At 47.5% G+C, this 12851-nt stretch overlaps 1 protein-coding gene across 1 annotated transcript in view; it reads left to right on the forward strand.

The window, feature by feature from the left end:
* The first annotated feature begins 4249 nt into the window (after nucleotides 1-4249).
* The window catches only part of DDX6 (DEAD-box helicase 6), a 77798-nt gene continuing 69196 nt past the window's right edge, over nucleotides 4250-12851 (forward strand). The window contains exon 1 of the mRNA XM_073602491.1: nucleotides 4250-4482. The gene's annotated coding sequence lies outside the window, so the exon portion shown is untranslated. The remainder of the gene's footprint in view (nucleotides 4483-12851) is intronic.

Consider the following 12851-nt stretch of genomic DNA (forward strand, 5'->3'; position numbering starts at 1 on the left):
CGTGGCCCTCCTGGCCTAGAGGCATGTGTTAATGAGTTCTACCTCACGGCCCTCTGGCCTAGAGGGTTGCGTTTCGGCAGCCGAGCGGGTAGACCTAGAAGCCTGTCTGGGGCCTGCTCTTTCTGGAATGGTCCTGTGCTGTCTGTCCTGCGGGAAGAACTTGGACAATCGGGAAGATCCAGGGGAGGACCCATCTTGGAAGGGACCATGCAAGGCTGGTCTTAAGAAGGGCCTGGTGACTCGATTGGAGAACGCATCCTAAACTACTCTACCGCACAAGTACTGCCGGGTCTGCTTAAAGGCTCTGGTACTATGTTTGCTGTTCATCGAAAACTAATACATCCCGTGGCAGAGGATCGTACAGTTGTAATTCACCCAAGTCTGTGGCAGAGACTTTTTGTTCATGCTGCGTTCTTCCAGTTATCTCCCATTAAAGCATTGGAAAAGTACTCAAGTGACTGGTGCCTACATTGTTTGATGATAAGCTCAACGGGAACCCTAGACCCGGTGTTGGTGAAATCACAGGTAAAAAGGTGACGGTAACAGCCCGCTAAAAATCAGCAGCTCCACTGTGAGTTAGTGCTACATGTGGGAGCATCGTCCCGGATTGTTTGCCGTTGCCCTAAGCAGCCCTGGGAAGGATTTCACTGAGAGTTTATACTAGAAGAGGTTTCTGGACTTTGTCACTTTTTTCCAGGAATAAAAGGGGTTAAATTGCAGGACTTTATTTCTGACTGCGTAGGCTGCGGGTGAGAAGTAAAAGCCCGGGAGCTACGTGATCAGAGGAACAAGTGGGAGGAGCCACATCTACTTGTTGCCACGTGGGACGCGGGTATATGTGTTTGGCGCCAAAGGAGAGAGAGGCCTCGTGATCGTGTTGAGAGGATCAGAGTGCAGCCATGTCTTCTTTCCCATTGGTACCGTCAACTATGGGGTTCAAGATGTTCCCTACGAGTACCGCTGCGGGTGCTATGCTGACCGGAACCCTGCTGACAGATACCGGCATTCGTTTGAAGCCGCAGGGGCGGTTCGTACTATACACAGTTGGAGATATCGAAGGGCTGGGCATGCTTTGCCACAAGTGCGAAGGACTGGCCATACATCCCCATCCATTTGTCCGATGTTTGCAGTGCGGAGAATATTTGTTCACAGTGGAGCAACCTACAATGTCGCCCCGTGCTTATCGTGTGGATTGGGCTACAGGTATCGCCACAGTGGAAACTACTGCCATTGCTGTTGGAGAACAACAGGCCGTGGTCTCGTCTGCTACCGAGAGTGGTTCCGAGGGAGATGTCGCTGTCACCGCTTCATCAGCGGACATCACCTTCATTTCTACTTCTACCACACCTATCCCCGTTGCACCTGTCCAAAGGTGGGATATGTGAAGGCTTCCCGCGGTCGTGGTCAAGGCCTACCCCAGAGACTACCCGAACTGGAGCCAGAGAAATATATGGATCCGGAGAGGTCCACGTCAGGAACGGGTGAGAGATCAAAGGGGAACATATCGGGGACTTTTTGTAAATATTTGCCAGCGGAGGAGTTGAGAGACTCGGAGATAGATTCTATGTCAGATCTCTCCGGTGATGATGATTTGTTTGAGACAATGTCACAGGAACTGTTGTGGGCCCAGGGTGAAGATATTGCTTCTGCCCTTACTTTCTCAGAATGGACAGCCCTGGATTCTGGGAAAACATCGCCTAGTGTGGAGCCGCACAGTACTACCAAAGAGACATTGTCTAAAGTTGCTAGTTTGCTTGAGTTTGAGACGACACCCATCGGATCTATGGTGCGTAAATCACAAAATTCTTGTGTGCCTCCTGGTTTGGGGAAAAATAGAACTTTGCCTAGACTTGCCCGTTTTCAGAGAGTGCTCACCAAACGAGTTGCCACAGAATATGGTCTGGAATTTCCCTATGTTACTCAAGAAATTATGCAGGAAATTGAGGCCAACCGGGAACAATGGTACCGTAAAGCTGTTTGGGACTATTTGTCTGTGCCAAAACCTTTCCGGAAAGCTGGGTATTCTGTTGCCATGGATGAACGCTTTAATGGATGTTTGCTGCATTGGAACTATGGTCGGCACATTTATGCTGACAAGGTGGTCATTTGCAGACCTGGAAAAGATGGCATTGTGTACTTTATCACCACCGTGGATAAATTAGGGAAGAAACTGACATTACCAGATCCCTGGTTTTATTGATGATTATACAAAGAGACTGTTGTCTTCTGTTCTGATAAAAGAAAAGGGAACTTTGGGGTATATAGCCAGATAGTGTCAGTGTTTAGAGATCTCCGTGGTCAAGAGACTTTATTCACCTCTGCGCTTCTATATCCAAAGACTTTTTGCTAGCCGGATTTCCTTTATTGAAAGGATATAATTTGCCCAGAGATAGGGATGGACTGTTCAAGTTACTTTAGTTAATTTCCATTAAAAGGAAAATATGTGGGAAGAGAGTGTCATTCTTTTGTTGGAATGAGGCTTTGCTCCTGAATTGTTTAGTGATGATACTGTATTTTTTTTGTGTATGTCTAATTTTGTTTCTTTCAGGAACAATCAGATCTCCTATCAAGCTGTTAGGCTTTTTCAGCTAGGTAGATAGTTGGGTTTTGTGACATTTTTAATGTGATTTCTTTTGCTGATGTGAATATGTTGTTGTATAAATGTTAAAACTCTAACATTTCTATACTGTCTTTTCTTCCTTCTCATCCAAGTTCTAAGTTCAAATACCTACTCTCAGGCTTGAGAGTTATATTTTGACAGACGTTGAGGACAACGTCTATTATAGTGGGGGGAGTATGTAGCACTGGTAGATTTTTCAATCTACCGCTTGTAGGTAAATTTAGTGGGTCATCTGTTCTGTACATAGTTCAAATTTAGTTTATTGCCAGATTTAGCCTCTGTTCCAGTTTGGCTGTGTTGCGTGTAGTTTCACACTGTGCCTGTGGGTGTCATTGTCACCATGGGTCGGTGTTGGAAAAGCAACAAACTGAAGTATATGAGTGCTCTTCTGTCCCAGAGATAACTATGTGGAGGTGGTCCTCCGAGTTGCATTCTGGGAGAGGGTATTTATGGGACAGACACCATGTGTTAGTGAGCTTTACCTTGTGGCCATCCTGGCCTAGAGGCATGTGTTAGTGAGTTCTACCTTGCGGCCCTCCGGCCTGGAGGGTTGTGTTGCGGCAGCCGTGCGGGTAGACCCAGAAGCCTGTCTGGGGCCTGCTCTTGCTGGGATGGTCCTGTGCTGTCTGTCCTGCAGGAAGAAGCCGGACAATCGGGAAGATCCAGGGGAGGACCCATCTTGGAAGGGACTATGCAAGGCTGGTCTTAAGAAGGGCCTGGTGACTCGATTGGAGGACGTATCCTAAACTACTCTACCGCACAAGTACTGCCGGGTCTGCTTAAAGGTTCTGGTACTGTGTTTGCTGTTCATCGAAAACGAATACATCCCGTGGCAGAGGATCGAACAGTTTTGTTTCACCCAAGTCTGTGGCAGAGACTTTTTGTTCGTGCTGCGTTCCGGGTGCTAGGTTAGTGAGAGAGACCTATCCGGGCGGGCAAAGATTTAATCCTGAGCTGAGGATACATCCATCCTAAAGATTTCAATTCCTTAGTGCTACGGCAAGAAAAGGTATTTGAACTTCCCTGCAACTCTTCTTCTACCTCTTTCCTGCTACTTCTTCTAGTTATCTCCCATTAAAGCATTGGAAAAGTACTCAAGTGACTGGTGCCTACATTGTTTGATGATAAGCTCAACGGGAACCCTAGACTCGGTGTTGGTGAAATCACAGGTAAAAAGGTGACGGTAACAGCCCGCTAAAAATCAGCAGCTCCACCGTGAGTTAGTGCTACAGTTTTTACTGTAAAAAAAACTGCTGTGCTCCGCTAAAGTGTTCGGGTTTGACTTGAAGAAAAGGTGGCAACCGAACGATAATCGCATAATATCCTGGTCCTTGTAGCCACAAGAGCGCGCCAATTCTTGTCACAGGAATCTAGTGTCTGCATGTTATTATTTGTGTGAGGCCTCCCTCTATCCAACTGTACAGAGCCTGCAGCAGAGCTCTACCTTTATTATGTATAGAAGAGGCCAGCCCCCGTGCTCTCCATGATGTCACACTTCTCCCCTCCCCTCCCCGGAACTATCCCGTGTTGTAAACAAACACACAGCCCTGCACAGCGGAAGTGTCTGAGGCCGCATATAGTCCGCGGAGTGATCCGCCCCCTCCTCAGTCCGCGGAGTGATCCGCCCTCTCCTCATACACACACAGCCCCATTCCCCGGCGGAAGGATTCACACGCGCGGCGTAGGGAGGGTTTAAAGGAGGAAGGAAGCCATTTTGGACCTTCGACTAAAGAAAACGCGAGGCTTGAAAATAGAAATTACTGATACCGAATAGCGAGAACACGAAGAGAAACACGGCATTACAGACACGGAAGAAGAGCAGAATACGGCGACGTCGACGATTTGAAGTCCGAACCTTTAGGGTGCGTGTGGTGATGGGGGAGGAGGGGGGGAGCCCGGCGGAGGGAGCTCTCCGGTGGCGGAGGGGGGGGGGGAGGCGGGTAGGCCTCAGCGGGGTACGCAGTATGTCTTGTATGGGGGGCCCGGGTCCGTACAGGGTGGGGGGGTTGGCTGTGTTTGTGGTGTGACGTGTACTGGGGGTCACGGCTGCCATTGTGAGGCCTGCTACGTCATGGAGCAATGGAGGCCTCCCGGGTGGGACGGAGGCCTCAGACTTCTATATAGTCCTTAGTATATCGTACATGTCATTTAAGGGTCATCACATACTGTACAATCTGATCGTACGACTAGCCCTGGCTATATCCTATCTATAATATGGGGGGCCAGGCTATCTGATCAGACAGGCCCCAAAGGAGATTTATCCAAAGGAGATTGTACGATCAGATTGTAATGTGTGTGTGTGTGGTGAGAATAATGTGCTCTAACACTGTACAGCCTCCCCTCCCGGGCTGTACTTACCTCTGGAGCTGTCAGCACCCCAACAGCTGGTCCAGGGATTTGAGATCTACACTATTCTCTGCGCAGCGATTCTGGGACAGATCAGAGGAATTGTGATTGGTCAGCACAGATCGTCACCATCATCAATCCAAGAAGTGCTGCACAGAGTAAATGTCCCAACCATCTGCAGGGGTACAGACCCCCCCCCGGAGGTAAGTACAGTGGGGATAATGGAAGGTGTGCGGTGTTTACCAGTTTATTTTTTCTTTCTGAAAATACGACCCTACACTTTACGGATCGGTTCACACTGGTGTGATGTAAGAACACTGCAAATCCAGTGCGGGTTCCTGAATCGCATTGCCCTCTGTGAACCGCTCTGGTTGTCATCAAAGGTGATGACGCCCCCGGATTGGTTCACATATCGCAGTGCGAACTGTCAGTTTGGACATCAATCGGATCCCATGGGTCTGGATTCTGGTGTGGACCTAAAAAAGGGTCCTGCACGACTTTGATCCAAATGCTATGCAAAATCAGCCATAAAATGTATATGGCTGAATTCGTATTGCTTTGAATTTGCGGTGCGAATCACATGTGATATCACACAGTGCACCAGTGTGAACCGGGACTTAAAGCGAAGTTCCGCCGAAACGAGAATTTAATGTTAGCAGCTACAAATACTGCATGGGTGCAGGCGCCGGCATCTTTAGGAAGAGAAGCCTCGCGGCTTCACAGCCTGGTTCTCTACTGTGCTGCATGCGCAAGTCGGGCTGCATGTCCTGACTTGTCCCTGCTGTCTTCTGGGACCTGTGTGTCTCCCAGAAGACAGCAGGGGGGGAGGAGGGGCCGGACATGGCGTAGATCAACGCGGAATCTGCGGTGATCTAGCACCAGAAGTGGGAGCATATACCTGTATTAGACAAGTATCTGCTCCCCCCTGAAAGGTGCCAAATGTGACACTGGAGGGGGGGGGGGGGGACTGGAAAAGCAGAAGATCCATTTTTGGGTGGAACTCTGCTTTAAGCAGGACTTCACTCTCCAACACTGACTATTTTTTAATACCATTAGTAAATATCATTTGTTTACATTTCTTCTACTTTCAAGTTTCCAGGCCTAGGCAAATGATGTCCTACATCCCAGGAGTCTTCAGTAGGGGAGGAGGGGCGTTCTCAGCTAAGCACACCCTCGCTTGCATGCCTGAGCTAAGGGTAGTTGTGTTTCAGTAAGTAAATGCCACGTGAATCATCCGCCCTTACTGAAGATGGCCTCGGCCAGAAATGATGGAGTGTTTTTTCAAAGTGATTTCTCAAAAAAAAAAAAAAAGCATGGAGACATGGATGGGGGAGTTTGCTTTGAAATGCTGCACAGAGAAGAGGGGGGATTCCAACTTCCTGCACCATCTGCAGGGGTATAGACAGCTTGGTCCCCCTCAGGTAAGTACAGTAGGGGGATAGTGGAAGATGTGCAGGGTTTACCATTTCATTTTTTTTCTGAAAATCCGAACCTACATTTTAAAGCGGAACGTCCCTCCCTCAGTCAATATTGACTATTTTTTATCCCCCTGCTGCTAGCATTAGTAAATAACATATTTGCGTGTTTTCAACTTTTTTTTTTTTTTTTACAGTTCTTTAGTTACTTTCTGGTTTCTGGCCTAGACATATGATGTCAATACATCCCAAGTGTCTTCAGTAGGGGAGGAGGGGCTTTCTCATCTAAGCTCACCCTCTTCTGCTTGCATGCTTAAGCTAAGGGTAGGCAGATTTCACAAATTAAATGCAGTGCTACATGAATCTGCCCTTACTCAAGATGGCCACGGGCAGAAATGCTAGGTGGTGTTTTTTTCAAGGTGATTTCTCAAAAAATAATGCATGGAGACATTGATGGATGTGGGAGTTTGCTTTGAATATTAAAAATTTATGAAATAGCGTTTTTTTTTTTTTTTTCTTTGTGGTGCTCAGATGAAGTGTAGTTCTGCTTTAATGTGTTGGCACATTCTGTAAAACTTTCCACCTGCAAGCCAATATCCTAATGTGCTAGTATACACCACACATACTAGCACATTATGAAAGCATTACTTTAAAATGAAGCCCTCCAGCAGCACTGTCACCACTGCAGAGACTCTCTTCACCTGGTCTTCCTTCTGGGTTCGGGTACTCCAAGCATCTGATTTGCCAGGCTGTGATGATGTCACAGCCACGACACGGCTCTGAAGGGATGGCACAGGTATGCTGTTAAGAGCGCGTGCGCCAGTGACGTCACTGGCTGCTGCTCGCAAAAATATCTAAGAAATGGTGCATGTTTAGGAGATATTTTACCTACAGCTGAGCTTTATTAGCTTACCTAGGTAAACATTAAATTATCAGTTTTACTGCTACCTTAACCACTTCAATAAAGGGCACTTATACACCTTCCTGCCCAAGCCAATTTTCAGCTTTCAGTGCTGTTGCAATTTGAATGATAATTGCGCGGTCATGCTACACTGTACCCAAACAAATTTTTTTTATCATTTTGTTCGCACAAATAGAGCTTTCTTTTGGTGGTATTTGATCACCTCTGCAATTTTTATTTTTTGCGCAACAAATAGACAGAAAATTTTGAAAAAAAAAGTTTTTGTTTCTGTTATATGGTATGAGTGTTTCTGTTAAAAATTTTTGGAAATAAGTTGACACGGCTGATCACGTGGTAAAGAGTCTCCGTCGGAGGCTCTTTACCGAGATCGCTGTAGCGGTGTGTCAGTCGATTGCCGCGGTGTGTCACCAACGATCGCCGCAATGCGGGTGCACGGCGGCTGTTATCCTGCTGGATGTCATATGACGCCCAGTCAGGATAACTGAATCACCACCCGGCCGTCATTCTGCTATAGGCCGGATGGGAAGTGGTTAAACATTTGAAGACCAGGCCTTCTGATGCTTTTTGGTTATGACTAAAAATCTGTATTTTTTTCTAAGAAAATTACTCTATCCATCGCAGAGACCCTTGAGAATAATTGCTGTTGCTAGAACTTCACCACATTACCTCACATGTGTGGTGCGAACACTGTTTACATATGCATGTGCGGCCTACATATGCGTTTGCATCTGGGCGAGGGGATGGGGCGCTTTAAAAACATTTCAATTTTTTTTTTTTTTTTTTTACACAATCCCTATAAAATTTTTATTACAAGAAATGTAAACCTCCCTTGTGATAACTAAAAAAAAAAAAAAAAAATTCCTTGTGATAAAGCATGACCGGTCCTCCTTTATGGTCTATAAGACCCCAGATGTAAAAAAAAAAAAAAAAATTGTTTACATCTGCCCTAAACCAGAAGTGACATTGCTCCTGGCCTCCTAGATCAGAGATGAGGTGAGACTATCTGGTCTTTCCTCACCTCCATGGCCAGCTGTGTGAACTGCTGGATCGTTTCCCAGGCTTGCCGGCGAGAACAGTAAGCCCAAAAAACACCAGTTTACAACCCCTTTCGATCGATTGGCTACATGGAGTACACTTACATGGAGGGAGGAGTGTGATGTCGCCACTTTCCTTGTCCATCAGAACATTTTGCAATCAAGTAAATGATCTCTGAACGATTCTTGTTTAGCGACCGACCTTCTGTGTTTACAATGCAGCAGGAAAGTCGCTCAGTGCTGGACGTGGAAGATAATGAAGGTCACGGTAATAGTGGGATCTACAGTGTTTTCCAGCTCCTGGAGGGATCCCACAGGTATGGCATGAACTCCATAGGAAAAAAAGCTGCAGATGAATGCCATAATGATTGTATGCACCACATTCTAGCTCATTATGACACTTACCTTTAAAATACAGCCCTCTCCCTCCAGTGTCATGCTCTTAACCACTGCAGGTGCTTCCAATGATTTCATTATTTAGAGGTGTGGCTTGTAGTCCTTTTTATACCAAGGTTTAGCTCAGGTTCACACATGTGATGCGTAAAAAATGCAGCAATCCCTGCACATTGGGTGGCAATATAAAGTTAACACCCCACAGGATCGCAAACGCAGTGAGGTTTGCCTGCGTTGGATCACACACAGTGACCGTGCAATGCGGCTCAAAAAAAGGCGCCTGCGCTCTTTAGTGCAATGTGGTGTAATATGAGCCCATTTACAATTAACAGGCTCAAATTGCACCACACTGAATCGCATGTAAATGGCACAAGATTGTGATGCGATTTACATGCAAATTATAGTGTAAACTGGGGCTCGGGAATATGTTGAGATTTTTTTTTTGGTCAGGCTTTCTAAAGTAACTGGCTGCTGTGCTTCACAATGCTTATTTAATGTGTAAATGATAGCTGAATGTGACTCTTCAAAAACAAGTGTTCACATGGAAAGATGTGCCTTGACTACTGGAACTCCCTCCTCATTGGCTTACCTCTACATAGTCCATCCCCCTTTCAGTCCATCATGAATGCTGCTGCCAGACTCATCTATCTTACCAATCGCTCTGTCTGCTACTGTCAATCCCTTCACTGGCTTCCGCTCACCCAACAAATTCAAAATGCTAACTACTTACAAAGCCATCCACAATTTAGCCCCCAGCTACATCACTGACCTAGTCTCAAAATACCAACCTACTTGTTCGCTTCGTTCTTCTCCTGCTCTCTAGCTCCCTCATCACCTCTTCCAATGCTTGCCTCCAGGACTTTCTTGACTCCAGAGCCTCTCCAATCCTATGCAACTCCTTACCCCCAATCTGTCTATCTCCTACTCTATTGGCTTTTAGACGATCCATGACAACCCTCCTCTTCAGAAAAGCCTATCCTACCCACCCCTAACAACTTTATTTCTCCAAGCATCTTCCAGGACAGCCCATGAGACCTTGGGCTCCTCCTACCAGGACAGGAAACACGTCACCCCTACCAGATAAAAGGGCGGTCCTCCAGGCCCATGTCAATTATTTGTTTCCTCCGGACGGGGGGTAACCTGTTCCTGGAACCTGCTCCCATAGGCCTTATAAGCAGGGGCTTTGTATGGCTATTTTCTGGGGCATATCTCTTACCTCTACCTCTGCCAGAAGCAGCACACCGCTGGGGAGGTTGGCTGTGCTGCTGTTCCCTGTCCTCAGTGCCTGGAGAGGGCCAGGACCAGTGTGAGTTCGGGCCCCCTAGCGCAGTGCATTGCACTATAGCTCAGCTGAGCATCGGTTGTCCTTCCCTGCCAACAGCGTGGCTGATCTGAGCAGGGAATGGGAGAAGCTGCAGTGCTCGAGGGGGCGGAGCTATTGCGCTCCAAGCTGGCCCACAGGAAGTACCTGGAGAGGGTTACGTCCGGGGCATATGGACGTCATCGGGCGCCGGAGACGAGGTTCCAGTCTCCATAAACGGCGCGAACAGAGAACGCTGGCTGCTGGTGTTTCTTGGTGTAAAGCAGCCAGGCTGTGGACGACCAAGAGGGGCAGAATGGATCCTCCTGCAGTACCTGCACAGGCAGTGGATGCCGTTCCCAACACCAGCGCCTCACAGGTAAGCCTGGGGTGTTCTGTCACCACCTTGCTATCCCTGTGAGTGTCCCCTCCCCCTCCCCCCCCCCCCTGTAGTAGTGGGTGTAAGGGGACACATTTCCTCCCTCCTGCACGTGTTACGGAGTGATTTAGTGGCTTTAATTACATTGTGGGTCATTTATTTTGTCTTGCAGACCAAGACTCAGGACAAGGCCCAAGCGCAGCCACTTAAAAGGAAATGTGCGGTTTGCGCAAACAAATTGAGCTTCCCATGGCGCAAAGCAGTTTGTCGCAACTGTATAGAAGGCCTAGTAAAAGATGACCCGGTTGCCTCTTGCCAGAAGATGCTTACTTCTGTTAGGGATGAGCTTGCGTCCACCTTCAGTTCTTTTAGAACGCTTATTGACAAGCTCCAGACTCCAGCAGAGAGTCCGTCTTCACTGAAGGCGTCAGTCAGCACTCCGCAGCAGGCAGAGAGTGAGGACTCTGACGCTGAGGTCAGATCTACCTGTTCTTCTCTGGAAGAATCAGGGTCAGATACAGAGCCCAGGGATAGAGAATCCACTCGAGGCTCAAGATTTAAGTTATCTGTTGAGGATGTAGATGACTTATTAAAGGCTATCTATACTACCCTTGAATTAAGCGGAAGAGGTTCAGTTATCCAAACATTATCTTGTGTATAAAGGATTGCATAAGAGAAAATCGAGCGTTTTTCCAGTTCGTAGTTCTTTGGTTGATACTATTAAACTGGAATGGGATAATCCTGAGAGAAAACCATTCTTCTCTAGTAACCTAAAAAGGTTTCCTTTTGATGACACTGCGCAGCCGTGGAATAAGAATCCCAAGTTAGACGCACCTCTTTCAAAGGTTTCAAAAAACTCGGACCTAGCGTTCGATGATATGGGCACGCTTAAGGATCAGATGGACAAGAGGGGGGGATATCCTTCTCCACAGAGCCTGGTACTCAGCGGTTGGAAACCTGAAACCAGCTCTGGCTTCCACTTGTGTGTTCTCCAGAAATCTGGAGGTTTGGTTGACTCAGATTCAGTCACATCTGCCAGCAGGTACCTCCAGATAGCAAATCTTAAAGTCTTTTCCTCTCCTATTTCAGGCAGTGGGTTTTTTGGCAGATTCTTCCGCTGAGTCGGTAAGAATGTTGGCCAGGACTTTGGCTCCAGTGAACTCGGCCAGGAGAAGCCTTTGGCTTAAGACCTGGTCAGGGGACTCGGCCTCCAAGTTGCACCTTTTGTGGCCTTCCTTTAACTGGCGATCATTTATTTGGCCCAGGTCTACAGGAGGCACTGGAACGCACGGCTGATAAGAAAAAGCCGTTTCCAGAGAGTTCCGACAGCCAGAAAATTTTTTCGTGGCCAAAGCAGGCAACAGAGTCCTAGAGAAAAGGACAGCAGGCCGAAAAAGCATTGGACTGGGCACAAAGGCAGAGGCAAAGGGGAGTGCTGTTTAACCCTCAACAGCCTGCCAAGCCACAGTGACTTGTGTGCCCCGGTGGGAGGGAGATTGAGGGCCTTCATCCCACAGTGGGCAGCAGTCACTCTGAGCCCCTTCATCCTGGACCTAGTGACCAACGGGTACAGGCTGGAGTTTTTTCACCAACCACCAGAACGTTTGTTGGTCACATTTCCTCCACAAGATCGGGAGAAAGCTAGGGCTCTGGGTCTCCAGATCGGAGACTTATTAGATCAAAAAGTCCTGATTCCTGTTCCTCAGTCGGAGCAGGGCAAGGGATTCTATTCCCATGTATTTGTGGTCAGAAAGCCGGCAGGAAAGTTTCGACTTATCCTGAATCTCCGGACCTTAAACAAGTCCTTCAGATACAAGCATTTCCGTATGGTGAAGGTTTTTACAATCAAAAACCTACTATACCCAAACTGCTTTATGGCCACGTTGGACTTAAGGGATGCCTATCTTCACATCCCTATCCATCCAGCCTTCCAAAAGTTTTTGTGATTGTCAGTGAAGACTGCTATGGGGATCCGACATTTTTCAATTTCAAGCCCTCCCTTTCGGTCTTTCCTCAGCCCCACGCATTTTTATAAAAGTGTTGGGGGAAGCGCTGGCTCCACTAAGGTTAAAGGCGATAACTGTTATCCCCTACTTGGACGACCTCCTGATAGTGGCAAAATCATACCAAAGGCTGTTGGAGGATCTCCAGGCTGTACAGGACTTCTTACAGTCCCTAGGCTGGCTGATAAACAAAGAAAAATCGTCCTTGATTCCGGCCCAGAAGGTAACTTATCTGGGTTACGATTTTTGCTCAGTGAACCAGAGTTTTTCTTCCTCAGGAGAAGATTACCAAGGTGTTCCAGACTATGTCAGCATTGCAGACCAACCAGTCGGTCTCTCTGAGACAGGTGTCGAGGGCAGTGGGTCTTATGACCTCATGTTTTCCCGCAGTACCATGGGTGAGACTCTGTCAGCGTCCGTTACAAATGTTTCTTTTAAG

The sequence above is a fragment of the Aquarana catesbeiana genome, linkage group LG10, assembly GCF_042186555.1.
Source record: "Aquarana catesbeiana isolate 2022-GZ linkage group LG10, ASM4218655v1, whole genome shotgun sequence".
In the NCBI taxonomy this organism is placed as follows: Eukaryota; Metazoa; Chordata; class Amphibia; order Anura; family Ranidae; genus Aquarana; species Aquarana catesbeiana.